Source organism: Podarcis bocagei (genome assembly GCF_964188305.1).
Source record: "Podarcis bocagei genome assembly, chromosome: 10".
Taxonomy (NCBI): Eukaryota; Metazoa; Chordata; class Lepidosauria; order Squamata; family Lacertidae; genus Podarcis; species Podarcis bocagei.
The window spans coordinates 51,292,068-51,318,483 of record NC_138135.1 but is presented as its reverse complement, the minus strand read 5'-3'; the positions used below and the strand labels follow the sequence as shown (position 1 = coordinate 51,318,483).

Genomic DNA, 26,416 nt, shown 5'->3' with positions numbered 1-26,416 from the left:
GGGTGTGCCCTGCCGTGTGGGGTAAGGTAAAGTTAAAGGACCCCTGGACGGTTAAGTCCAGTCAAAGGCTTACCTGCAAACCCTGCCCCACCCCAATACAGCGGTACCTCGGGTTAAGAACTTAATTCGTTCTGGAGGTCCGTTCTTAACTTGAAACTGTTCTTAACCTGAGACACCACTTTAGCTAATGGGGCCTCCCGCTGCCGCTGCGTGATTTCTGTTCTCATCCTGAAGCAAAGTTCTTAACCCGAGGTACTATTTCTGGGTTAGCGGAGTCTGTAACCTGAAGCGTATGTAACCCGAGGTGGTTGTTGTTTAGTCATTTAGTTGTGTCCGACTCTTCGTGACTCCATGGACCAGAACATGCCAGGCACTCCTGTCTTCCACTGCCTCCCGCAGTTTGGTCAAACTCATGCTGGTAGCTTTGAGAACACTGTCCAACCATGTGGTCCCCTTCTCCTTGTGCCCTCCATCTTTTCCAACATCAGGGTCTTTTTCAGGGAGTCTTCTCTTCTCATGAGGTGGCCCCTTCATGGATCACTGCCTTGCCGTGGTGAACGGGTTTGGATAACTCAGAGAAGCTATGAGCTATGCCGTGCAGGGCCACCCAAGATGGACAGGTCATAGTGGAGAGTTTTGACCAAACGTGATCCACCATGAGCAGGAACCGGCAAGCCACTCCAGTATCCTTGCCAAGAAAACTCCATGGACAAAGACAACTGTATTTTATTCATGTTAGCATCCCTGCTTGGATGCGTGGCCGAGGATCCAGGACGTGGCCAAATGGTTGCCCCCTACATCCCGTCCCTACGATCCTGATCTAGTTATGGGGCAATTTGTGCCCCCCCAACACCCCCAAACCCTTCAGGGCGCAGTTCAGCGTCCTTAGGCGCGCTCATGGCTCGGCCACTCGCGTGCCGCCGGGCCCTGCCTTCCCCGCCGCGTCCTCGCCTCGCCTCGCCTCTTCTCCTCTCCCGCCGCCGGGAGCCTTGGAGATGTTGCGGCTCAGGCAGCAGGCGCCTCCCCGCCGCCCGGCAGCCTCCGCCCCACTCGGCGAGGGCGGTGGCGGTGGCAGCGGCTGCTGGTCGAGCCTCCCCGGCTGCCCTTGACACCAATCCCCCTCGGAGCGGCAACAAAAAGCAGGCAGGGGCAGGTGGCGGAGAGGGACGGCGGCGCGCCTCCTCCTCCTCCTCTTTCTTCCGCGCGCGGCCTCCCAGCGACTCCAGCCCGAGGCGGCCGCGGCGCACAAAAGGCCCCGTGTCTTTCGTGCCGCCTCTTTTCTTTCGCGGCGGCGGCGGCCTCTGCAGGCCACGTCATGGGGAAATAAATAAATATCGCCCCATTCAGCCAGTGGCAGCGAGCAGGAACCGGCGGCGGCGGCGGCTGGAAGATTAGGACCAGCCCACCCAAACTAGACACACACAGAGAGGGAGACCAAGCCAGGTAACGTAAAACGGAGCCATCCAGTTCATTTTTTTTTTTTAATTAACAAAATAGATAGGCAGGGCGGCCGGGTTTCTAGGCAGAAGGGGGCCGCCGTCTGTTCCAGCCCCATTGTCTCCGCCGCTTCGTGTTTGAATGTCCCTGCTTCTGCCGCCCGAGTGTGTTGCTAACTGTGTCGGAATGGTGTCGCTTAAGCAACGAGAAGAGCGCCTGGTCTGCTGCTGCTGCTGCCGCCGCCGCTGCGATCGCGTTGGCTTTGGGATGCGAGGCGCCCAAGTCCGAGCTCACACTGTGGATGATGCATCACACACGGGGGAAGCGGGCAGAGCAGGCGCGAGGGGTGCGGGGTGGGCGGGAGACCCACACTATGAACGGCGCCCGCCGCCAAAGGAGCAGCGGGGAGTTGCAAGCAGAACACGGTGCCCACCCGCGTCCCCGTGGATGAGGATGGATGGGGAGCGCGGTCAGAGCTCGCCTCCCTGCCTGCCCCCGTCCGATCAGTGACCTCCAGAGATGTACCCCGTGGAGAGCGCGCAATGGCACTCATCCACGTAGACCCAAGTGACAGATGCCCATCCGAACCACCATATGCCCCTTAGAGCCACTCCCACGCTCCCACGTAACCCCCCCCTAAAACATAGGAGCCAACATAATTTATTGGAGGGGCCGCTCCCAAAGTGGATGGGCATTGCCATGGTGCGCGTGCGCGCGCTGCGTCGTCATGTGGCCTGGGGCTCACCTGAGCGCCCCCAACATTTTATTCAAGTTGGCACCACGTTGCGTGTGCGCGCCCGATCACAACCGATCCCCCCCTCTCCTCCCCCCCCCATCACGTTGCTCCCCGGTTCCAGTCTTTAGCTAGCGGGATACGCACGCCAGCAGCTCTGCTGCTTTTCGGAGAGGGGCTCTTCTTTCTCTCCCCCCCCCCCAAAGGAGCCATTTTGAATGGGGGAGTGGGTGGCACGGTGGAGAAGGAAGGCTGCTTGCCTGGGCCGGGCACCGTGGCTTGCAAGAGCTGCGGGTTTGTGGGTGGTTGGGTGGGTAGGCAGAACGCGTGCCACTACGTCGCTGGTGCGCCTTTGTGTCTGCGCTGCCGCAGCAGGAGGAGGTGGCTAAGGCATCGCTCGCGTGTGCGCGCGGGTCTCCTTCTGGAGCTCCTTGCCGAGCGCGGCCCTTGCCTCCGCCTCCGCGCCGCGAGGGGACTCGGGGTGGCTAGGATCAGGCGGTGTATTTCTGGGCAGGCAGGTCTGCCTGGGGCTGGCTTTTCTTTCTCTACCCCCCCTCTACTTCTTGGTAGTCAAATCCTCCAAGGGTCAGGCGCCTGGAGCCGGATGATGCTCTTCGCGCTGGGCGGGGAGGCGGCGCGTCAGAGGCGCGCGTGGATGGCCTGCCTTTGCGCAGCGCGTCTCCTGGTTTCCAAGGCCCCACCTCGGCGGCGGCCAATGGGAGGCGCGCGGCGGCCAGCAAGGCTTGCGAGGGGATGAAGGAAGCGAGAACTCGATCCGTCGGCGAAGGGAGGGACGCCGACGTCACGAGAGAGGGGGGCTTGGCCGGCAAGCTGCAGCCGGTTGGCTCTGGCGGGCGCCAGGCCACGTGGAGCGCGGCGCAGCAGCCGCTGGCACCGCCGTCGGCCCGCACGCCGGAGAAGGGCACGCCAGGCTCCTCGCAGATGCAGCCTCCTCATTCATTGCTGGCGCCTCCGCAGGGCAGCTTGACCTTGCCGGGCAGTTTCCGTTTCGCGTCGCCTGCGGAGCTCCGGAGCTGTCCAAAGAAATCGTGTGCACGGATGTTGTTGTTTTGCGGGGGGGGGGGGATCGGCTCCACGGATCTGGAGGGGGCTTCCTTCTGAGTAAATAGATCAGGCAGTAAAGGAGGAATCTAACGTAGGATGGTGGGTTTTGTCATGGTCGTGTGATCCTCAATTCATTTCATTTGCTAGGTCATTGGCTTATAGGGGACCGTCAGCATAGTGGCTTTGCTGCCGGGACTTGTATGTGAGGCTCTGAATAGTGGTGGCCTTAGGAGTCGACTCCAGTAAGAGTCTAAGGAAACTTTAAAAACGTGATACATTTGTTGTTACTTGAGCTTTCCAGGACTAGAGCCTACTTCTAGGTGCATGAAGTGCTTTGTTCCAAAAGTATGAAAAACAAGCATTGCATCATATAGTAGTTGGGCTGAACTGGGTGGGTGGGGGAGCGGTCAATCTTCCCCTGAATATAGAAATATTTAACCAAACCAGTTTAGCCAGTTCCATTTCAACTTCACTTTTTCCTTTCCTCAAACTTAAACCACACAACCTTAATATAAGAGCTGTTGATAAGGAAATCATTTATTTAAGCAGAGTGGTTTCTGAGGCTTTAAAGAAACAGCAACATAGAAATGGTATTTAGAACAGAAAATGTTTTCTCAAAACCATCTGAATTGCATTGTTTTACATCAGGACCCATGGCCAATAAGCGGTGCATCAATGGTGGGGAACCTGTGACCCTTAAGATTCTAGTCTCCATCATTCCTGGCCATTGGTCATACTGGCTGGGGCTGATGGGAGCTGGAGTCCAGTGACATCGGCAGGGCCATAGGTTCCCCATTCCTGTAGTCAGAAGAGTCCCAAGTCATCTTGCTGCCTGAGGCAGAGGACGAGAAGTCATTCCCATTCTTAGTACCAAGGTGAGCCAAATTGGCTATTGCATCTTCAGCCCTGGTGATGGACAGCATCCTTTGCTGAACCTGAGACAACAGGCTAGCTTAGGGGCACAAGGCAGATCACATGGAGCTCTTTCCTCTTAACATCTTGCTGCAGCATCCCAGCATTTGCCTCCTGAGGCAGCTTCCACACACTGTCTAATAGTAGGTCTGGCTCTGCGTGTAGTAGACCCTCTAGTGAAACCTGCTGATGAATCTCACCTGAGTCCTTGGGCACCACATGTCAAGATGGTGCCCTCAAGGGCTGAAAGGTCCTGACATCCATTGAATTTTATCAGAAATAAAACCATGCAATGCACCATAACCATGCACAGCAAAATACAGAAGGAAGATATAGTTAACATTGGAGACACACAGGTGATCTAGGCTTGTTGTTTGGTAAAGGTCGGCTGAACTTCTAAAAGAAAAATCTGAATTTGTTGCAGTTATTTTGTTTCACACAGAAGAATGGCAGCCCTCAAGTTAACAATCAAGGACATCTCTTGTTAAATAACTCCATTTGGCAAACTTGTGAAGGAACTCTGGCTGTGACCCTTGTCACCAGGCAAAGTAGCTCATACTAGGCTAGATGGTCCAATGATCCATGAAGGCTTCATATGATAAAGGTAATGAATAGAAAACACCCTTAAAAATGAGACTTGTCACATTTTTCATGCATTTCAGTAGAGAAAATGACAATAAAAGCTTGTTGTGGGGTGGGGAGTCAAGTTCTGTAGTCCTACAGCAATGTATGCAGTGGCTTCCACAGCCAGTGCAATTTTGGGCCCCCTGCTACTGCTACTACTACAGTGCAACAATAGGTAGAGCATCATGAGTTCAGCATAGATGTCCACACACCTGGAGCTTCCTGTGGTTTTCTGAGCCCTGCATTTCAAAACAGACTTGCAGAGAGGCACTCAAATGTGGGGAGAAGAATGTGCCATTGCAGAATTTTGCTTCACAGTGATTAATATACAAATTGGTTATTTAGCATGCTATTTGTGTTAGACGAATCTTAAGCAGTAACTTTGCTTCTTTATACATTTTTTTTAAAAAAAAATCAAGTTAAAAAGACACAAAACCCCCACACCTACATACATAAGTCACCATGTCCATAAATGACAAATCTTTTCTGTTAGTGAATTGCTGTCTACCTTGCCCTTAAAAAAAGAAAAGAATCTGAGCTTTCAGTGCCAGTGCTGCGCTATTCATATACAATCTTTTTTTTTTCTAATCCATGTTGTGTCCTGGGACGCAACAGTCCCAGGGAAATAACCAGGAGTCTAAAATGATATAGTTCTCTCAAGCAAAAGACCTTTTGGGTTGTCGCCAAAGGCTGCACCTAAACTCTTATGCAAGTGCACTTGGGCTCCCTGCCCAGCAGTTTGAAAACTCGCAGGCTACAGTTGTAAGCTCACAAGAAGCGGAGCTTTAGCAAGAAGCCAAATGCTGACAGTTGCCTAAGGTACTAACGGAAGGTTAAAGTAAGAATGCGGTGGGGGTGGACATTCTCACATTTTACCTGTTCCATTATGTTTGCATGTGTTCCTGCAAGTTCTCATTCCGGAACTGAAGGAGAAGGTACGTGCCGTGTTGAGCAGCATTGATCCAGTCAAATTTTAGCTCTTAGTTTTGGGTGCAGTTTCAAATTTTGTAAATCGTAGAGAATAGCTGGTGCGCGATATTGATAAAGCACAGCCATGTGTGTGTTTTGGACACTAGGATTTCAGTCCTAACGACATGTATGTGAAAGTAAATTCCATTGAAGTCAGTGATATTTACCTCTGAGTGACTATGTTTTAATATCCCTTTTTAAGACTCCCATTTACATGCACAAGCATGTACTGGTGGGCGCAGCACACCCCAGGAGGAAGAAATCAAATATGTAATATCAGTGGAATTGTAGGAGACTGTAATGAGATGAGATAAACTGCTTATAATAGAAGGCTACTTGGCCAACCATTGAGGCAAGTAAGAATCACTTCCAGGGGATCATATAGAAAAGTGTTTATATATGGAAGGGAAACAGTTTTCCCTTTTTGCTTTAGACTCTCAGTGTGCCACAAATGGCTATTGCGTGTACATGAGAGCAAGTATTCTAGCTCAGAATCAACATTTTGAAAAGTAACATTTGTGCTTCTGTTCGTGAGGCTCTTGCCAGTCCTCTCACCATTGCTTTATTGTTCTGCAACGGCAATTGTACGGTGTTGTCTTTTCCTTCTCCTGACTTTATTATCTCTGTTCCTGAAAGATAAGCTTTGTATCATAGGGGCTTTCCCGTGAAGCTCATCCTATTTTATAGTAGGCTTATGTTGGGTTAAGCAGCTAGGCAAACTATACCTGAGTGTAGACTTTGAAATGAGCATTTGCAGCTATTGAGGGGGCCATTGCTTATCCCATCCTCTTGTCTGTCTTGTATCTCCCCCCACCATCTCCTTATGTTACGTTCATCTTTCCTCTCTGCCCCTTTCCTCTTTTTCTTCTCATTTTCCAGAGGAAGAGGAATGCGTGTCAAAGACAAAGAAATCATTAGTGTCCCCAGTGATGGCTCCTTTCCTAAGTCAAAAGTGAGAATTGGTGGTGAGGAGTCTTACAGAGGGCTGCTAAATATTTAGTGAAGGGATAAGAAAGAGGAAGATAAGAAATGTATGCGTATTTGAAGGCAAACCAGAACATTCCATTCCAAGATTAGGCAGAGAGGGGAATACAGCATTATAGCTGGCAAATTATGTCGTCTAGAGTGGCTTTAGCAATTCAAAATCGATAAGCACAGATAGGGCTATCGTAGGCTTCATTCCAACAGCTAGAAGGCCTCCAGTGTACAAAGGGAGTGACAGTTTACTGCCCTATGGCATGTGGAGCCCCCCCCCTGCACTGCTTTATGTCCACCTCCCATATATTTTTGTTAAGTAAAAGGAACTACACTAACTAAAGGAGTTCCTGGGCTTGCTCTAGAAATATATCTGCCTCATCAGAAGCTATGGTTCTGACCTGAATTCTATGGGTGGTATCAAACAAAGTAGTTCTGCTAGCACAATGGGTTGCACAGCAGAACTTCACCCCCTCTACCGTCCCTGTGTTCCCTTCTACCCTCCTCAGATCTGGTGCAGAGGGTTCAGAGAACCCCCCGAGCAGATTTTGGAAAATGGGGGAGGGGAGAGAAAGGGGAAGTTCTGTTGTGCAACCCAAAGTCCTTGTGCTAATGGAACAACTTTGTGCTAATGGAAAAACTACATTTTACTTCGTTGTGCAGCTGTGTTTTGATTTCCCCCGATCTTAATCTTCTCTTTTGTTTTAGTGTAAGGAGATACAAAGTATTGTGTGCTTAGTGGAAATAAATGAATCTGTCAATTTCAGTTCTCTAACTTTTCCAGTCTCCACCCGACAACTATTCCGTTATCCAGAATTCCATGGTAATTTGCTTTTTTAAAAAATCATGAATTTTTGTCTGCATTTCAGTTTGAATTTCTCCTTATAAACACATTTTTTGTCTGCAGCTTTGACTAATATGCCCATTTTTGCAAGTAATTTCTGTTAATGCAATGCATCTCAAATGGTTATTTTCACTAATACAGTGGTGCCTTGGATTACAGACACTTCAGGTTACAGACACTTCAGGTTACAGACTCTGTTAACCCAGAAATAGTACCTTGGGTTAAGAACTTTGCTTCAGGATGAGAACAGAAATCTTGCGGCAGCGGCACGGCAGCAGCAGGAAGCCCCATTAGCTAAAGTGGTACCTCAGGTTAAGAACAGTTTCGGGTTAAGAACTGACCTCCAGAACGAATTAAGTTCTTAACCTGAGGTACCACTGTACATGCATTCCCTTGTGCTTTCCATCCTAATATATTTATTTTTGTGCACAAGTGTTTGGCTGGAGAACTACATCGCAAATTTCAGAGTACGAATTTCAAAGCATAGCTGGGATTTGGTTTGCATATTGGTTTGAGAGATGTGGAATAAGTAGTTTTTTGTTAAAATGCAAACAGAATTGAACTTCTCCATCCCTAGTGGTTAGTCAGAGGAGGACTGGCGAAAGAAACTATGTGGTTGTGATGCTACAGAAATAAAATGTGTGTCCCTATCCCTGAATTTTCTGGTGCAGTCTGAAGTGGAGGTAACTGCTGTGGCTTAACGAAGCAACAGAGCCTGCTAAAAGGGAGTCTTAGCATAGGAGGCTTGTTTGGCACTTGAAGAAGCCTGTATGTTACTTGGAGCATGTAAGGTCAGAGTGTTGACACTCAGGAGGCAAAGCTCTTTCATGCTATCATTCAAGAACAGCTGGGATAGCAAAGGGGATGGCGCTCACACATCAAACTCAGTGGTGCAGTGTGTTTTCTCAATAGAAGCGTGAGGCCAAGCAGCGAGGCAGTGGTGTGTGCAGTGGTGTACAGGGTGGTTGGTCAAATAGATTTACTGCTTGGCTGTCTTCTTGGGAGCAGCTGCTACATCCCACAAAGAGCAGACAAACTGCACGATGGCCTTCTTGTATCTCAAAGTAAGTTTCTACACAACAAAGCAAGCAACACTCATCCGTATGTGCCAGACTTCCAGTTACAATTCAGTATGCAACTGCAATTTCTCGTATAGTAGAGAAGCAAGGATTACCGATGACGATAAGGTTCGAAAATATATACGAGGTGTAATATGTGTGCATTAGGTAGGGATGGCAGTGAACTTGTCGGGAATAACTACGAGCTCTGCTTCCTGAGCAAACCCAGGTGCAAGGCCCAGGTGTGCTCAGAAAGCTCCTTAATATTCCCTAAACCATCAGCCTGATCTCGTGCCCTGCAGGTGCAGTTAGAAGTTCACCTTCGTGCCACGGCTGTAAACAGCTCTGCACATAAGTGGAGATGCAGTCAAGAAAGTCTTGCTTTAGTACTCAAAAAAGTGCTTGATTTCATTGAACTCGGAGTGCTGAAGACCGTTTTTCTTCCAACTTGTTGGTTAGAAAGGAATGGAGCTGTATGGTGAGGCATGCAGTTTGAACCCGTGCATGCGTGCTTGAGAGTAAGTCTTCGTGGTTTGTTCAGGAAAGTGGACGAAGATCAGGATTGTGAGCTGCGGAGATAGAAGTGTTAGAGGACTGCATATTGTCCTCAGCTGTTGTCATTGCAAGCTTGACCGCAAAGTACTTCCGCTCCAGAGATTTTCTGCAGCAGGGAGCTCTTAACAGCTTTGCTCGTGAAATTATTGCCTCGTGATAAAGTGCCATGCAAATTGGATGGACAGAAACATGCACAACAAAGCATTAGGCAGATCGAGAGAGTAATATCTGCTTTTCCACAATGGTAGATTTTAAATTTATTTCAGCTGACTGTTTATAGCAACATGAATTGCATAAGACCTTAGCGGCTGCTTAGAAACTTCTTTTAATGTCAAGTGCTGGCAGGCAGGCAGGCAGGCAGTCAACAATGCAAGACTCAAATGCCTCGCATTAACTTTGGGGTGAGGGCACATTGTGGTCCAAAGTTTCTGTTCTGAGATTATTGTGATTATTTTTAAAAGCTCCCCCACCCCAACAAGTTTATTGTTACCTATGGCCGTGTTCTCATTTCAAAAAATCTTTGAAGCAGAAAGAGTAATGTTTATGTCCAACGATTTTCTGCCAGACCACATAGGAGCCCAAAGGAGGAGAAGATACTAACTTCTAAATCTGAACACTAATGTTTAGTGGAATTTGGAATTATCAGACGGCATCAAATTCAGTGAAAGGTCTAAAGAAATTGATAAGCACACAATGCTTTGTACGTCAGTAGGCACCCTGCTTGAAATTGGGAACAAATCTTTTAGTTCTAAAACCTTGGTCTGGTTTTTGATATTGGTCCTAAGTCTGACATTGCTTTCTTTCTTCAACGAGCCAGTATGGTGTAGTGGTTAAGAGCAGTAGACTCGTAATCTGGTGAACTGGGTTCACGTCTCCACTCCTCCACATGCAGCTGCTGGGTGACCTTGGGCCAGTCACACTTCTCTGAAGTCTCTCAGCCCCACTCACCTTACAGAGTGTTTGTTGTGGGGGAGGAAGGGAAAGGAGAATGTTAGCCGCTTTGAGACTCCTTCTGGTAGTGATAAAGCGGGATATCAAATCCAAACTCTTCTTCTTCAGTGCCGGCAAGAGGAATGTGAAGAATATTAGACCTTCTCTGTCTGCTTCCACCCCCCTATCCTGTTGTGTGAATTGGATCCCTTGGGTTGTGTGAATTGGATCCCTTGGGTTGTGTGAATTGGATCCCTTGGGTTGTTCGTGTTGAGCTGCCTTGTTAACCTTTCAGGTCACCACATCCAGCCAATTGTTTTTGCAGTTTAGACAAAAATCACTCTTCATAAAGGCTCTGTTTCCCTGCAAACTCTTTCTTATTTATCTAGCTAAAAATGCTGCTGCAGGTTACCAACCAAGTATGCATTCCTGACCTTTTCTTATTACTGCCACCCAAGAAAGGTCACCATGCTGGGTACTGCACTTTAGGTATAGAATTGCCCGACCTGAATGCATCTGACTGAACCTCATTTGGTCAATGGTTCAGCATACTTGAGCATTTCCAAGAAGCTAGCCATGATCACCCACCCTCTGTTGCGCAGCATGTAGGTAGCAGAAAGGACAGAGTATGTTGCATCAAACATCTTAAACTTCATAATAATTTGGCCTCCATTAATTATCTTTCGGTACACTGCTTTTGCATGTACAGTGGTACCTCTGGTTATGTACTTAATTAGTTCCAGAGGTCCGTTCTTAACCTGAAACTGTTCTTAACATGAAGCACCACTTTAGCTAATGGGGCCTCCTGCTGCCGCCGCGCCACCACCGTGCGATTTCTGTTCTCATCCTGAAGCAAAGTTCTTAACCCGAGGTACTATTTCTGGGTTAGTGACGTCTGTAACCTGACGCGTATGTAACCTGAGGTACCACTGTATTTTCCTACTTCATTTGCCCTTTGCAAAGCACCCAAATGGCAAAGGAACCGAGCCATTGAAGTAGCTTTCCAAGTGTTCCTCTGGCCTCATATACAGCTTTGGAGAGCTAGCTCCAAATGTCACTGTATCAGGATGTGACTGCATGGCTTTTTTCCGCTCTAAGGCATGTGGAACTCATTCAGGTGCTCAGTCTCATGTGGAAAGTGCCCAGTTCCATCTAGTAGTGGCTGGAACATCCTGCACTGTTTATCTGCTGCTTCAAGCTTTTCCTGCAGTGGTCAGTAGTGGACTTCATGGCTCCCTTTCCATGGATTCCGAAAGACCTAGCCAAGCCAGACACTAGCAATGCTTGACTACTGTGCTGTGGAGCAGGCAGTCCCACTGAACTTCTTTTTGTGCCAAGAAAGCATGGAGAAAGTGATCATCGTTTTTAAAATAGTTGTATGGACTACCAATATGTTCTCCTTATGCAAGGATTGAGTCGACATTGTACAAAACCTCTACATAATTATTCCATCCCTTTTCTTCTCAGACTTCATATCCATGATCTATGCTAATAAGTGCATGTATGTAACATTCAGCAATATTGCATTTAGAGAGTGGCAAATCTCAATAACGTAGCTCTGTGTTAAAAGTAAAATTCATTTTTCCCCCCTTTGGTGTTTTAGCTGAATGGATATTACACATAGTCATTATAGAATCAAACTACTTATGTTCAGGTGTGTTTGATTCTGTACCTAAATTTTGTTTTGACAATTTTGGTCATGTGCCGGATTTAGAATTTAACTATGTAGTAATCTGATTTATCTATCCAAACACCTGGTTCAATTAAGTTCACATTGAAGTGAATTGAAATTCCAAACAATGAATGTTTGACCAAAAATCCACTGACATAAACTGAAACGTTTATGTCCGTGGATTTTTGGTCAAACATTCATGGCTTGGAAAATTTAAAAAAAAACACACATAACAGGGAAGTCATGAATTTTCACTGTATGTCCACCATTTTTGTTTTTTAAAAACAATCTTTTGACCATATTTTAGTACTTATCTAATTGAAAGATTTATGGGGATGTTTAGTTAGTCTGACAGCACCAAGCTGAACTCTGTAGCTGAGTTCCAGTCTGGTATGACTGGTAAAACAGCATGTACTTTTGGCCGTTCTTTCGGTGTTGTTCAAGTGATGTCAGGAATCACAGTGAACAAGAAATGAATTGTTTCCCCGTTGAACCTGTTTGAGAAATTAGAAGCTGCTATTTGAACTGTTGCTTACAAATGTAATTTCTAGGTACAAATTTATCTTCATATTGTAAGTTCTAATAGTCTGGGGGGAGGAGGAGGAGATACCCATAGGTTTTGAGGGTTACTGATTTATTTGTATGTTTTGGAATACTAAAAGAAAACAGAAACAGAAAGATCATTCTCGACAGCGGCAGCAGTTCCCGCCTTGTACAGCTGTGGTCAACTTATGGGCGAGGGCGAGAAAAGCTTCCCATGCTATTGGCTGGCCAATGTCATCAGCCCCGGTTGGTGGTGGGGAGTGACAGGACTCCCCTACCTCTTTTGACATTCAATTGACCAATCAGAAGCCAGTGGAGTGGGAATTTGGAGATGGACCTGGGAAAGTCTGTTTCCACCCAGATCCACATCTCCAAATTATAAAAGCCACCTTCCAACAATCCCCAGTGAGCATCCCATCCTCCCACTCTCTATAAATTTGGCTCCACTTGAAGGTAAGCAGGTGGTATATGTGTTTATGACCTTGTTGAGGAGTGACTGAGTTGCCATATTTGTGGCCAGGGAAGAATTTGCCTGCAGACCAATTGGGCCTGTTTAGAGGTTTTCCCTGCCTCGCAGCAATTGCCACAACGTCTTGGTGGGAAAAGGCATTGGGTTGCATCCTTCGTCTAATTAGGGGTGTGTGAAGGAGCTATGCCCCCCTCTCCTCAGGATCAAAGTATCAGCACCCTGGTTATGGAGTCCAAGGAGGAGGATCCTGTCCATATGCCCAGAAAGGGGCTAAGGGGCCATGGAACTCCCCAGTTGGCATCCTGGAGGGGTCACCTGTATTTGATGTGCATCATATGGGGATCCTTAACCCAGGATTGACCCTGATGGAATTAATCAGCCAGCAACCAAGATGGCATACCCAGTGCTAAAGCCAAAGCTACTTACATCTGTAATCAATAAAGTAGCCAGTTTGATCTCCCCCAAAGGTTGCAATGTTTATTGCTTCTTATGCCCCTACCTCAGCAACCTCAAGCTTCCTGCGATTGGCCTGCAAAATAATTTGCCAGAAGCAATTGTTTAAGGCTTTTAATGCATTTATTTAATACAAATATATCCAATAGTTTCTTGGTCAGATTTAAGTTAAATGTCTACTGGGGATAATTTGTGTGTGTGCTGCTAACAAGTGGAGTAAGTGAGAAATCTTGGATGCATTTCTGTAGCTAACGACATTGAAATATATGGTGCATATATTTTCACTTTGTGTCTATCTAAAATGCTGCATCCGTGAAAAGCAAATGTATTCACTAAACAGCTAAACAATAGGATTCTGCATTTTGTTTGATGAGTGCATTTGAAATTGTTGTTAGTCCTAGAGATGAATCTAGAGGATAAATGCAGGCGACATATTCCTTATTCACCCCATCTTTCTAATGGGCTGGGTACTTTGCTCTGCTCATCACAAGTTTCTTATGGCAGTTTTCTCCCCCATATAATATTAATCTCTTCTCATAAAGTGTTTTGAACTTCATTTATGAAAAAAGGTCAAATAGGAGGTATCTATTATTATTCTAATCGTTGCCATAAATCAGTTCGGGTGTCACTCTGTTCCATGCAAATGAACACAGCACAGCTTGTATCCTAGTTGATTTCCTGTCCTCGTTTCCCTTCCTCTGTTCCTTCTGCCAGTCCCTTAGGAAGTTGTCTAAAAGCTGACTCTTAGCACTTTAGAAATGGTGGCACTAGCCATTTCACTCCACTGTCAACCTGAATGAAAGAATGAACGAATGAATGAGCACATTAATGAAGGGAGTGGGGAGGGGGAGAGCAGAAACTTATGAAAGGAGAAAGACAATAGCGAATGGCAAGAACATCCCTTGCACAAGGTGAGGATGAATGCCGAGCACAAATAGGGAGGGAAAGTGAAACAGAAAATATTTTTTTTAAAAAATAAGTTGTCTAATTCATTGCATTCAAAAACCCTCTCCTAGAGCAACTGAACCAAAGCTGTAAGACAGGTGGGGAATAGGGTCCCTATTTTTTCCATCCTCCCATGTCAGCTAACGGTAAAGGTATAAGGGACCCCTGACCATTAGGTCCAGTCGTGATCGACTCTGGGGTTGCAGCGCTCATCTCGCTTTATTGGCTGAGGGAGTCGGCGTACAGCTTCCGGGTCATGTGGCCAGCATGACTAAGCCGCTTCTGGCGAACCAGAGCAGTGCACGGAAACGCCATTTACCTTCCCACCGGAGCGGTACCTATTTATCTACTTGCACTTTGATGTGCTTTCGAACTGCTAGGTTGGCAGGAGCAGGGACCGAGCAACGGGAGCTCACCCCCTCGCGGGGATTCGAACCGCCGACCTTCTGATTGGCACGTCCTACCCAATGTCATAATGATTTCTGGTGATTGACACTTGTTAAAGCTCAAAAGGAGGTTGACGTAACCCCTGATCGGTGGTCACAGTAACCTCTTGATGGCACAGCTTTAAGGGGCATGCCTTCAGAGGGGCTTGTTGTAACTGCCAATCAGCTGTTTACAGGGATTCATTGTCAAGTCAGTTTGAAGGAAGTGGTTTGCATTGAAACCATCTCCTCTGTGTGTTACATTTCCCCCCTCTGCAGACATCTGCGATTTGAGGAAGTGGTTTAAAACCAAACCGCTTCTCAGCTGCGCTTGCGTCCTTTATGAGGAACTAGCACCTTAATGCAGTCAAGCCCAGCAAGGCTCCCAGCATCGTTCACTGTAAGCTCCCGATGGTTCCTTTGCAGCTACAACTGTACCTGCCCCACACATGGCGCTCTTATAAGAACCCAGAAATAACTGTCACACTGCAGAGAATAGCCAGTTCGGTTGGCATCTTTTAGTTAGCCTCAGATTTGCGAGGTGAAATGCAAGTTGTTGCTTCACTTCTGCTAATTAAAAGGAGCATTTATGTCAAACCTAAATAAAATAGTTAACATGCTAAAGAAGAAGGCCACCTAAACTACTCATTGCTGTATTTTAGAGTCTCCACCACTATGAGAGCAGAGATATTTCCAGACCCCCCAAGTGTCCCTGTTTTCCAGGGACATCCCTGATTTAGAGAAGCCATCTCAGTTTTTGATTTGATCCGGGAATGTCTCACTTTTCTTTAGGATGTCCCTATTTTCATTGGAGAAATGTTGGAGGGTATGGAGTTATCCAACCCACAAGCTGTCTGAAGGCAATCCTGTATAGGGGAGGTTTTTTAAAAAATAATAATGTTTTATTATGTTTTTATATACAGTGGTACCTCAGGTTAAGAACTTAATTCATTCTGGAGGTCTGTTCTTAACCTGAAGCACCACTTTAGCTAATGGGTCCTCCCGCCACGCCGCTGCTGCATGATTTCTGTTCTCATCCTGAAGCAAAGCTCTTAACCAGAGGTACTATTTCTGGGTTAGCGGAGTCTGTAACCTGAAGCATCTGTAACCTGAAGCATCTGTAACCTGAAGCGTCTGTAACCTAAGGTACCACTATATGTTGAAAGCTGCCCAGAGTGGTTGGGCAACCCAGTAAGCTGGGTATAAATAGTAAAATTATCATTGTGGAATGGGACGTCCCTATTTTCATCACAGAAATGTTAGAGGGTATGTATTTCACCCACAGCCCCATAAAGGGTTGGACATAATAAGATGCGGCTGTTGGAGCAGGCCAAAGGCCCTCCTAGTTTAGCACCATGTTCTCACAGTGGCCAACTAGATTGCTGTGGGAAACATGCACTCTGTGGGAAACAGCGTTCTGACATCCTGTAATTTGCAGCAACTATTCAGAGCCTGTGACAATGTAGGTGGGACCTTGCCATCATGGCTGGTTTCCAAGGAACTTTCTTTCAAATTAAGCCTGACTCAGATCACACCTGAGGGCTAGTATCCTGTGCACATTTACTTGGGTGTAACTGAACTCAGTGGGAATTGCTTCTGGGTATGGATTGTGGTACTGAAGGGGAATATTACGCCTAGTTTTCTATTAAGTAATAAAGAAATGTTCTTTGTACCATTTCTGGTAAAGGAGGCTTATTGGAAATATTTGCAGTGTTGGGAAATATCATCAGCTGATTCATGTGGGAATCCTTAAAGCACAGTCTGGAGCTCTTAAGTTGACTAACAGGAGACAAGTTATCGGCAGAAGGTGAACCCAGGATCTATTGCAGCTCCAAAGCCTTGCTTAATACTCTAGCAACATTTCAGCAACACCACTGGCCAAATATTCAGCGATTTTCTTTTTAATCCTTTTACCCCTTTAAAGGTTTACACACTGAATGTTTTACAGGGGGAAATGAGCTAAGTAAATGTTTGTGTGAGGAGATGGAGGTTTTTGCCCTGTCTGTAATCTTACTTAGTGGTTAAAAAAAGGAGAATTTATCGGTGTGTGCACACATAGAAGAACACAGTTGTACATAAAACAGAGTTGGACAGAGGGTGACATTATTGATATATCCCTGGGTGACTTGCTGCAGATTGGTAAGGGTTTCTATTTCCCAGCTTTTTAACAATATCAGCAACAAAATGACTGCCCTGCCCCAAATTATACAGCTGATAGAGAGCTTGGAAAGACCAGGAGTGGTGTTTTGGGTTCAAGGCTGTTGGACATCATTTGGTACTGGTCCTCCAGATCCTAGGTTCAGAATAATTTAGTCTTACTGTTGTACCAAGCATGGAGTAACAATAACAAATAAAAACGATATTAGTAATAATTAGGGCAAAGGTTTTGTGCAACTGATATATTATCCAAAACCAGTTTGAAGACTATATTGTGATATCAGTTTCATAATTTTTGACCTGGCAATATATTATGAATCATGATGTGTGTGTGTGTGTATGTGTGTGTTTGTGTGCTATGCAAAAATCACAACATGGGGAAAACCATGAAGCCAGCCAATGCTTCTCTCAATTCCTGCAGCCCCTGTTAACTCTGCCATTTCAGTTCTCACCTGTCTCATTGCAGGCGGCAGTGAATCACAAAGAGCAGCCACTGGCAAAAATCACAATGCGGGAAAAACCATGCAGCCAACCAATACCTCTACATAGCTTCATCCTTATTTGAGACATCATGATATGTCAGTATATCACGATATTTAGCTGGTGATCTATTACAGTGTTGAAAACCAGATATTACCCAGTCCTAGTAATAATAACAGCAAAGTAGGAACAGTAAGCGTAAAGTCTTCTTACTTCTGGTGCAGACATGGGAGAACTAGTTCAATAGTGTTAGGGCTTAAATGTGATGCATCCCTTGGAACATACCGCCTGTTTTCGATGACACTTTGTGGGTTGTCCTATGAACAGGAATCAAGCTTCCTGTTGGATTATGCTCACTGGATTTAAATTGCACAAAACAAGCATGGCCCCAAACTCTCCTTTTCAGTCTTCTGAAGGGGCCTGTTGTAGGGAGACCTATATTAAGTAAACAGAAAAAGAACAGGAGGAGGAATGCTGAACCATATCCATACTTATCATTTCTGCGACAGTTAACACAGAAATAGGAGAAGGGACCCTGCCTTATTTCCAGGGTTAAGACTATACAAAGCCTTGTGCAAGATCAAATGATGGGATGGGTGGATTTCCCACAAGTCGTTCTTCAGATGTAAGAGAACTCTGTTTTCTGGAACTAGCCAGCTGGGATTCTTGGTTTCACAATTCTTACTGCTTCAGTGGGTAATTTCAATTGTGTTAGTTGACTCCTGCCAAGTTCATTAACCTTTTGTGGCTTCCCCTTCCTCCCGCCTCTAACAACTTCCAGAGAAAGGAACTGTTTGTATTTGTTTTGCTAAAAGGGTGGACTTGAATTCTTGAGATGAGCCCCGCTGAGGACGGAACTTCTTGTGTTTGGTTGAACTCTTACCACCAAGGGTGACACAGTTTTGCTCTTTTGACTCTGCCAGGAGAGAATCCATCTATTTGTTTCCTCACCTGCAACAGTGTTTATTTGGATCCTGCTGTGGGGAGAAATGGACTGTCTACTTCCTTGGCTGGAAGGAAGCCCCCAGAAACTGTTCACTATCCAGAAGAGAAACGGGCTTATTTCAAATGTCTTTGTCTCTCCCTGCAGCCTAAGGATGAGTGAGCCTTTGTGTCAGGGAACATGTCTGCTGGCGTGACTTTTCTTAGAAGCATGAAGGGACAAAAGTGGAGGCAAGGAGACAAAAGAAATGCACCTTGGTAGTAGAATAGAATTGTAGAGTTGGAAGGGTCCACAAGGGTCATCTAGTCCAACCCCCTGCAATTCAGGAATGTTTTTGCCCAGCTTGGGGCTTGACCCTACAACCCTGAGAAGAGAAAATTTTCAAATAGCTTACTTCATATGGTTCTCACTTGGAGTCAATTCCGGCAAATGCCTGGCTAGTGTAGTAGCATAGTGGATAAGGGCTAGATAAGAGATTGTGCTTTTGTGTTTGATTACCAGACTGTGGTTTATCAGTTAGATAAATTACTGTTTGGTGATTAATAGGGAGCATGACATCTGCAAATAGTCTAAGACATTGCAATGGAATCTCCCATAAATCTCAAATCAGATCCAAATTATAATACAAACAAACAAATAAACACCTAGCATCAAAAAGAGCCTTCCATGATAAACATAATCTATCCCTTCTTTATGATCTTTTCAGCCATAGGTCAAGGCAAATAACTTTTTATGTATCCAGGTTTTTGGGGTTTAAAATGTTCATTATGCTGCCTCTGTGCAGGAATTTCATTTTTTTGCACTCTCTCTCTCTCTCTCTCTCTCTCTCTCTCTCAATTATTGTTGGTTTTTCCATTGTCCCTTAGTTGGATTAATTCCATAAATTTAATTCAGTCAGTTGCTTGATCCGTTTTATCTGCCCAATTTTTCATCTGAGTAAAACAATAAGTCTGACGAAGAAAAAGGCTTTCTTTGTTTTTAGATGATGTAGGGGCACATCATATCAGGCACTAGCTTTGAAGAAGTTTCCCCTGATGTATGTCATAGAAGGGGAAAGCTTCTTTTAAAATGGTGCCTGCTGCTTACAGTTTTTGAAAGTAATTGCGCAAAAACAATTTACAAGTTTTTTTGTCTTCTAAAAAACAAAAGCAAAATTTAAGATCTGCTGCTGAGTTCATCTGTGGGACCTTTTTGTTTTATCAAGTTTTTTTTAAAAAAAATGAATGAATGGAAACAGTTTATTGATTGAATTTTCAAAGTCTAGCATTCAGAAGACTTGTAATGCTGAGCTGCGGTAGGTCACACCCAGTAGCTGATTCCACTAAGCAGCAGGTCATTGGAGACACCACTAAAAAGAGATATCAATACAGTGGCACCTCAGGTTAAGTACTTAATTCATTCCGGAGGTCTGTTCTTAACCTGAAACTGTTCTTAACCTGAAGCACCACTTTAGCCTATGGGGCCTCCTGCTGCCGCCGCACCCCCGGAGCACAATTTCTGTTCTTATCCTGAAGCAAAGTTCTTAACTTGAGGTACTATTTCTGGGTTAGCGGAGTCTGTAACCTGAAGTGTATGTAACCCGAGGTACCACTGTATATAGAAGACACTCTGAACAAGATACATATATTCCAAGATTTCTGTTTCATGACTGTCTCTGTCTGTCTGTCTTTCTGTTTTATTTCTCACCCACCTGTGAGTTTAGTCCAGGACTGGTACACTGTAGCCTGCATTGAATTCTTTCTGATTGGTTGATCGAAATTCCATCTTATTGACTCCTATCACCTGTCATCTAAAACTTCAGCCAGGACACAGCCAATGTCTGGGTAACATGATGAGCTTTTTGGTTGACAAGAGATGCTGAATATTGTTTTGAATTGGTTTTGACATGAACTGTAGCCTAAGCAGCAGATTCTGACACCTTTTGCCTTACCTCTCAAAATACCTGGCCCTCTGTGTTACAAACCTATGGGCAGTATCTGGGGATGTTGTCCAGCTTGCAGTGCACTGGTTTGCAGTACTTTCAGGGTAGGGGGTGGGTGGGTTAAAGGTCTGTTGCAGAGACCCATGGCGTGTCGTTTTGATAATATGTGGTGGCTTGCTGTCTGGATTCCTGTTAAATTCAGGGTCATTATGCTGGAATAACAGCCCTGGTACATCTTGTTTAATATGGAGCAAAGGTTAAGTATCTAATAGGTGGTAAGCAGGACTTTGCATAAATAGGGCTTGGGAATGACTTCCACGAATGAACATTGTTAAGGAATGCGTCCATTGTTGTAAACAGAGGAGCCCGCTGAGCTCTATGCTGTGATTTTGTGTTATTTCTGACATGATTTCCTTATATAGTTCTCTCCACCCTGAAAATTCTGTGCTTTTATAACCATAATAATTATACTGGATGCCCTAAAGAAATTTATCTTATGATCACATAACACTGGAAAAATAAAATGTTCTCTACCTTTTAAGCTTTAACCTTTGTCCTACTTAACACAGTCAAGCATGCAGCTATTAAATAATTCTGATACCCCTGTCTGATTATTACTTAATCCTGGCATGCCGCTGTTATCTAAGCTAATAAATATTCAACTGTATGTGTTGGAGCTATGCAAATAATTCATTAAATAGTTCTTTGTTCAATGACAGTTGCATCCTTTTTTCCCTCTTTTTTGAAAAAATAATGAGAGACTGAGAAAGGTATTCTTTCTCAATCAAGACACTCCTTTAGTTTCTATTGCAAGGTTGTTGTTTTCTTCACCCAGGTTTGCAAGCCTCTGTTGCACTCACCAAGTTCAGGGGAAAGATTTTCCATGACATTTCCATGCTCAGAAATGTATTTGGTCACTACTGGGTGTCTTAAAAGCTTCCAGCTGGGCCCCAAATAAGTGGGGGTCTTGAAGTCACCAAGAGACCCTGATCTCTCAACTGCAGCATACATGTCATGGATGGATCTCTTCTCTCTTCTGACACCGAGATCCCAAGGAGAGCCAGAGCCACACCAAGCAGGCTGCAATCATTTCAGAAGCTATGCTTTTGCACACACAGATCCTGTTGCAAAAAAAAAACTGCTCTTGTCTTTGCCCAGCATAACATTGCATGTACATGTTAGGTAGTGTAAATGACTATTGTGAGAGCCAGTGTGGTGTAGTCGTTAAGAGTGGTGGACTCGTAATCTGGTGAACCGGGTTCGCTTCCCCGCTCCTCCACATGCAGCTGCTGGGTGACCTTGGGCTGGTCACACTTCTCTGAAGTCTCTCAGCCCCACCCACCTCACAGAGTGTTTGTTGTGAGGGAGGAAGGGAAAGGAGAATGTTAGCCGCTTTGAGACTCCTTTGGGTAGTGATAAAGCAGGATATCAAATCCAAACTCTTCTTCTTCTATTGCTTCTGAACAGCGATGCTGCATGATCCTGGATTCACAGAAGCAGGCAGGGTGCCTGCCTAGACTACAGCCTTGGTACAGTTGGAGTCTTCCCTTCTTTCCATGTCCTCAGATGACTCAGACTGGTTAGCAAGGAAGCTTCATTCTGCACTGCGCTTCTAAGCCCAAGTCTGTGCCAGGACCTAGGCTACAAGACCGAGCCTGTCAGGAATTCCCCTTCAAAACTAGTCCTGCCCTGTTAATCAATTTCCCCTGGTGGTAAGATTCCATTTGAATGTATGCTCACAGTAGTAAAGTAACATTGCAGTTTAAAAACCAAACTGTGGGTGTTATAAAAGCAGAATACCCTTTTTACTGCTATATGATAAGGGGGTGGGGAACATGTAATGGCAACAGCTGCCCATGAAGTATGTGGTATCGTATTCATCATATCTGTTTGGAAGGTTCTATGTACATATCCTATATTCCTTTTTCACCTCCAGGACTAAACGTAAACTCGTCTTTCTGGGAAAGCCTGTAAAGGTGAACATTTGCATTCATATTTTATGGCATGTATACCATGCTGGGTCTTTTCTAACTTGTTTTCCACAAGGCTGGTTGATGCCCCAGTGCTGAAGGACCCGATCCAAGCTGCCTCAAAACAAACCTTTCATTGTGGAACCACAAGGATGTAGATGACTGTAGTGAATGGGCAGGTATAGAGAAGCTAAGGCAGGTCTTCAGCTATGTTAGTGCCAAGTTGTGTAGGGGCTTTGTATACTAATGATAAATTCGATCCGTTAGCATATTGGCTTCCTATCCTATGCAAATTGTGTGGGGCTTGATATTTGTTGTTGTTTAGCCGTGTCCGACTCTTTGTGACCCCATGGATCAGAGCACGCCAGGCACTCCTGTCTTCCACTGCCTCCCACAGTTTGGTCAAACTCATGCTGGTAGCTTCGAGAACACTGTCCAACCATCTTGTCCTCTGTCGTCCCCTTCTCCTTGTGCCCTCAATCTTTCCCAAGATTGATATAGACTGTGACAATAGTGGGGGGGGGGGCAGGGAAATGTTAACCCCTAACTGTAGTCCCTGTCCCTCCCCTACATCTGTTCAGAGAGGGAGCCTTCCAAACAACATGGACAATTGTATGAGAGGGGCACAGGGAGGCTGTAGCAGGAAGGAAGAATCTGCAAAAAATCACCTCTGCTTCTCTCACACTAGCACACCTTTCCATTATATCAAAATCCATCACACATAATGATTCACACACGCCCTCTTAATAAGACTTGCTTCTTATCCTCTTAATGCACAAAGTCTGTTTGAAAAAAGATGGTCTAGTTTTCTAATAAAGTCTGACCCAAGGAGCTGCTAAATTCTCCCAAATAAATGCTACCCTGCTATAGACTTTGCAATGCTGGAGGATGTCATGTCGCTTATATAAGGAAACTTAATTTTTATTTTGCTGCTGCTTTTCTGAGGTTATAGAAATGATTTTCTGTGTCACTTCCACATGCAGCACCATTGCAAATATATATTGTAGAATTGTGACTATGACTCTTCCAAACAAGGGTAGTGTTTCATTCATTAAAAATATAATACTTCAGTGCTTTTAATAAATGATCATTATTTCTGTGAAGTAGCACTAAAGGGTTTAAAAAGAAGTCCTCGTAACCTTCTGCACTAAGTACTCTGAGATGCCTTTTCAGTTTTCAATTGGTTGCCTAAAATAAACAAACAGCATGCTTTATCACTGACCAATCAGGATTACAAAAGGGCTTTAAATGCTCATACTAAAGTTTCTATAGCCAGGAGAGTTAATTATTGTCTTTGGACAGAGGTCTTCTACCAGGTAATTCACCACTTTCTCTTCCATTTTTACTTAAAGATAGCAGACAATGTTGGACCATAATAATGGATTTTAATAATTAGCAGTAATGAAATGATTATGGGTTGTTTTGCATTGTGCTAGCATGTTGGTGTAACTGTTTAACTGCATGCATCGCATATATATTAGGTCTTTTAGGCTGCAACTGTGTAGAAACTTATGTGAATTCAAGTTCCATTGAATTCAGTGGGGCTTACTCCTGAGCAAATGTGTTTACATACCTCTAGCCCCAGCCTTTTCAAAATCAGATGTATTCCTAGTCATTTCAACATAACAAATGCGACAATTTTACTGTGTTACAGGTGATGATGGAAACCTTTTCATGAATAATTTGAAGAGTATGTGAAAGGCCTGGTTATGAATTTTTCCAAGTTCTTTTTTCCCCCCGGAAAAAATATTTTAAAGATATTCTTGTGATATGGTTTCATTTGGAAATCAGTCTATATATTTATTCCTTCTTTCAACTGACTGTGCCTGATTTATCAGTTCACCAAAGCCTTTGCCTAAATTAGAGAGCCTAGCAATTTTCATGAAAGCTAATCATTTATGCAGCTAAAAAAAGAAAAAAACGCTCTAAAAATTAATCAACCTCTACCCGTTTCATCAAATTGGCAATACCTTTGAGTAATTAATGAAATGCTACCTGCTACAATGATGAAATGTCTGCATAATTCACAAAGGGCTGTGGTTATTTTGCAGATTTGACAAATGAGCTTGAAAATTCACCAGTTAGGCAGGGGATTTGCTTTATTCCTTATTTGTTGATTCCTGAGATTAGGCTGAACTTTAGTTTATTTCACGACCTATTAAGACACTGCTGATTTCCCTGAATTAGTCAGGGACTTCATTTAAACTGTGAGAGTCAGGTAGAAGTAGTCAGAATTTTATGTTGCAAGCCGAGGAGCTTCTTCATTTCAGCAATTTATATACTGCTGAAACTTGCTCAAATTACCACTATTAAACATTTATTTAGCACCAATCATTGTGCTGTATGATGTTACCAGTTACACATGGAAGAACTTTTCATGACTTAAAGTGGTATTTTGATTTTAAACGTAAAACCATTTATGATTACTATTTTACAAATATAGCAATTGACAGTATACTTTTCACAGTGCAATCCCAAACATGCATACATAGAAGTAAGTTCCATTGATCTTCACGATGTTTAAACCCAGATCATATATGAATGGAGCCTTAGGGTGTAATCCAATTCTCTCTTACCTGGGAGTAAACTCCATTGAATTAAATGAGTAGGCGTGTAGGATTGCATTGCCAGCATGTATACATCTGTAGATGGCAATAATCTGGGAAATTATCCATTGTTATGCATATTGAAACTACTTCCAGACTAGATTTAGTCAACGTATTTGTGCATTAAGTGAAACCGAGTGGGTGGAGGATTTAATTAATGCATGCTGGATGGAAAGGGGGAAATGGATCGACTAGGCAAGTGAAAAAAGAAAGATGAGGACTGTAAAGCAAAATTTATGCTGGATTTCAAGGTGAGGACAAAAAGTGGAAATATAAAGGGAAAGGGACGAGTGGCAATAAAAGAGACCCGACTAAAGAGCTGGTTGTGCTTGAAACAGTACCCAAGAAATATGTTGAATGGTTTTGCAGAATAAGAAGGGGGAAAAAGAGACTCATAATGCAGGACATCAGAAATGAATAATCTTTTATGAAATAGTCCAGCTTTTATAAGCATGCATTGCCTTGTTAAATAGATACATCTCAAGGTGAGACACCTGATAGGATTTCTGCCAAGACCACCGTTATTTTCCCAATCCAGAGATCCACGTGTGCTTCTGAGACAAACAAAATTATTCGAAAACATTTATCTTAGGCCTTTTTAAAAAGGGGGTGGGTGTTTTAGAAGTTGCATTTGTTTTGGTGGCACACAATTTCATATCACTTTGGTGCCCAAACTATACACTTTCATTATAGCATGCTTACTAACAGTCTCTGAGGGTGCTGCAAAAGAGATGGGCCAGAAATCCACTGTGCTTCAAGGCATCATCTTTCTTTCATTTCTAGACCACCCATTGAGCCAAGTCCTCTGGGCAGTTTACAGAAATATAAGCAATATCATATCATCCATAAAGCCATATCAATGCAAAAACTCAACGTCCGCTATAAAATGTCACCAAGAAGCAGCATAAAAACAGACTAGCATAAAATTAACAGGAAAAACCAGCAAGAGAAAGCATTTCATGCCTTGACATTTTTTTTTTAAAAAAATATCAAAACATATAACTGAAACTAAAAGACCCTGCTGAATAAAAAAAAGTTAAATTCGCTTGGCCTTGAAAATAACATAATAGAGGTGCTAGTAAAACCTTTTTTTGGGGGGGAAGATATTCCATATTTGGGGTGCAACCACCAAGAAGCCTCTCTTGATGCCTGGCCATATGCAGGCTGGGAATGTATATGAGAATCCTAACATAGTAATGTTTGTACCACAGTTGGACCTGCTGTCCTTATTGAGTAAACTTCAAAATATTAGCACTGAGCATGCCATTTGAACAGATGTTCTCTTCAGATGCAAAGTAGTTATACCACCGCTCCAGGTGAATGTTGAGTTCTAGAGATTACAAATAAATTGTTGATCATTCGGAGAAGGATACAGTTAAGACACTGGCATTCTTGCAGGATCTTGGTCAGATCCAGCCAGGCACCTCTTACATTCTTAAGTGATCCTGAATATCTCAAGGTAAGATGAGCCTGCTAGATCAAGCCAAAAGTCCACCAAGGTGGTCAACAAGAAGAATTTGAGTGCAGCTGCACTCTCTGCATCTGTAATTCCCAGCAATTGGTATTCAAAGACATACTAACTCTCACAACGAAGGTGGAACAGATCTATTGTGGCTAGTAGCCATTGATATTCCTTCACCTTTAAGTAGAACTTTAAGATCCCCAAAGCCTGTGTCTCTGTTTAGTATTCCTTATGCTCTTAGTGGTTCCTGAAAAGTTGCTTTAAAAGT

General features: G+C 44.3%; 1 protein-coding gene across 4 annotated transcripts in view; it reads left to right on the top strand.

Moving 5' to 3' along the window:
* Positions 1–1,066: 1,066 nt before the first annotated feature.
* SLC16A7 (solute carrier family 16 member 7) overlaps positions 1,067–26,416 on the top strand; it is a 104,040-nt gene continuing 78,690 nt past the window's right edge. The window contains exon 1 of one of the 4 annotated variants that reach the window (XM_081211709.1): positions 1,067–1,443. The gene's annotated coding sequence lies outside the window, so the exon portion shown is untranslated. Of the gene's footprint in view, positions 1,444–5,491; positions 5,707–23,338; positions 23,397–26,416 lie in introns of those variants that run through there. The other 3 variants (XM_081211710.1, XM_081211711.1, XM_081211712.1) reach the window with 3 other exon arrangements.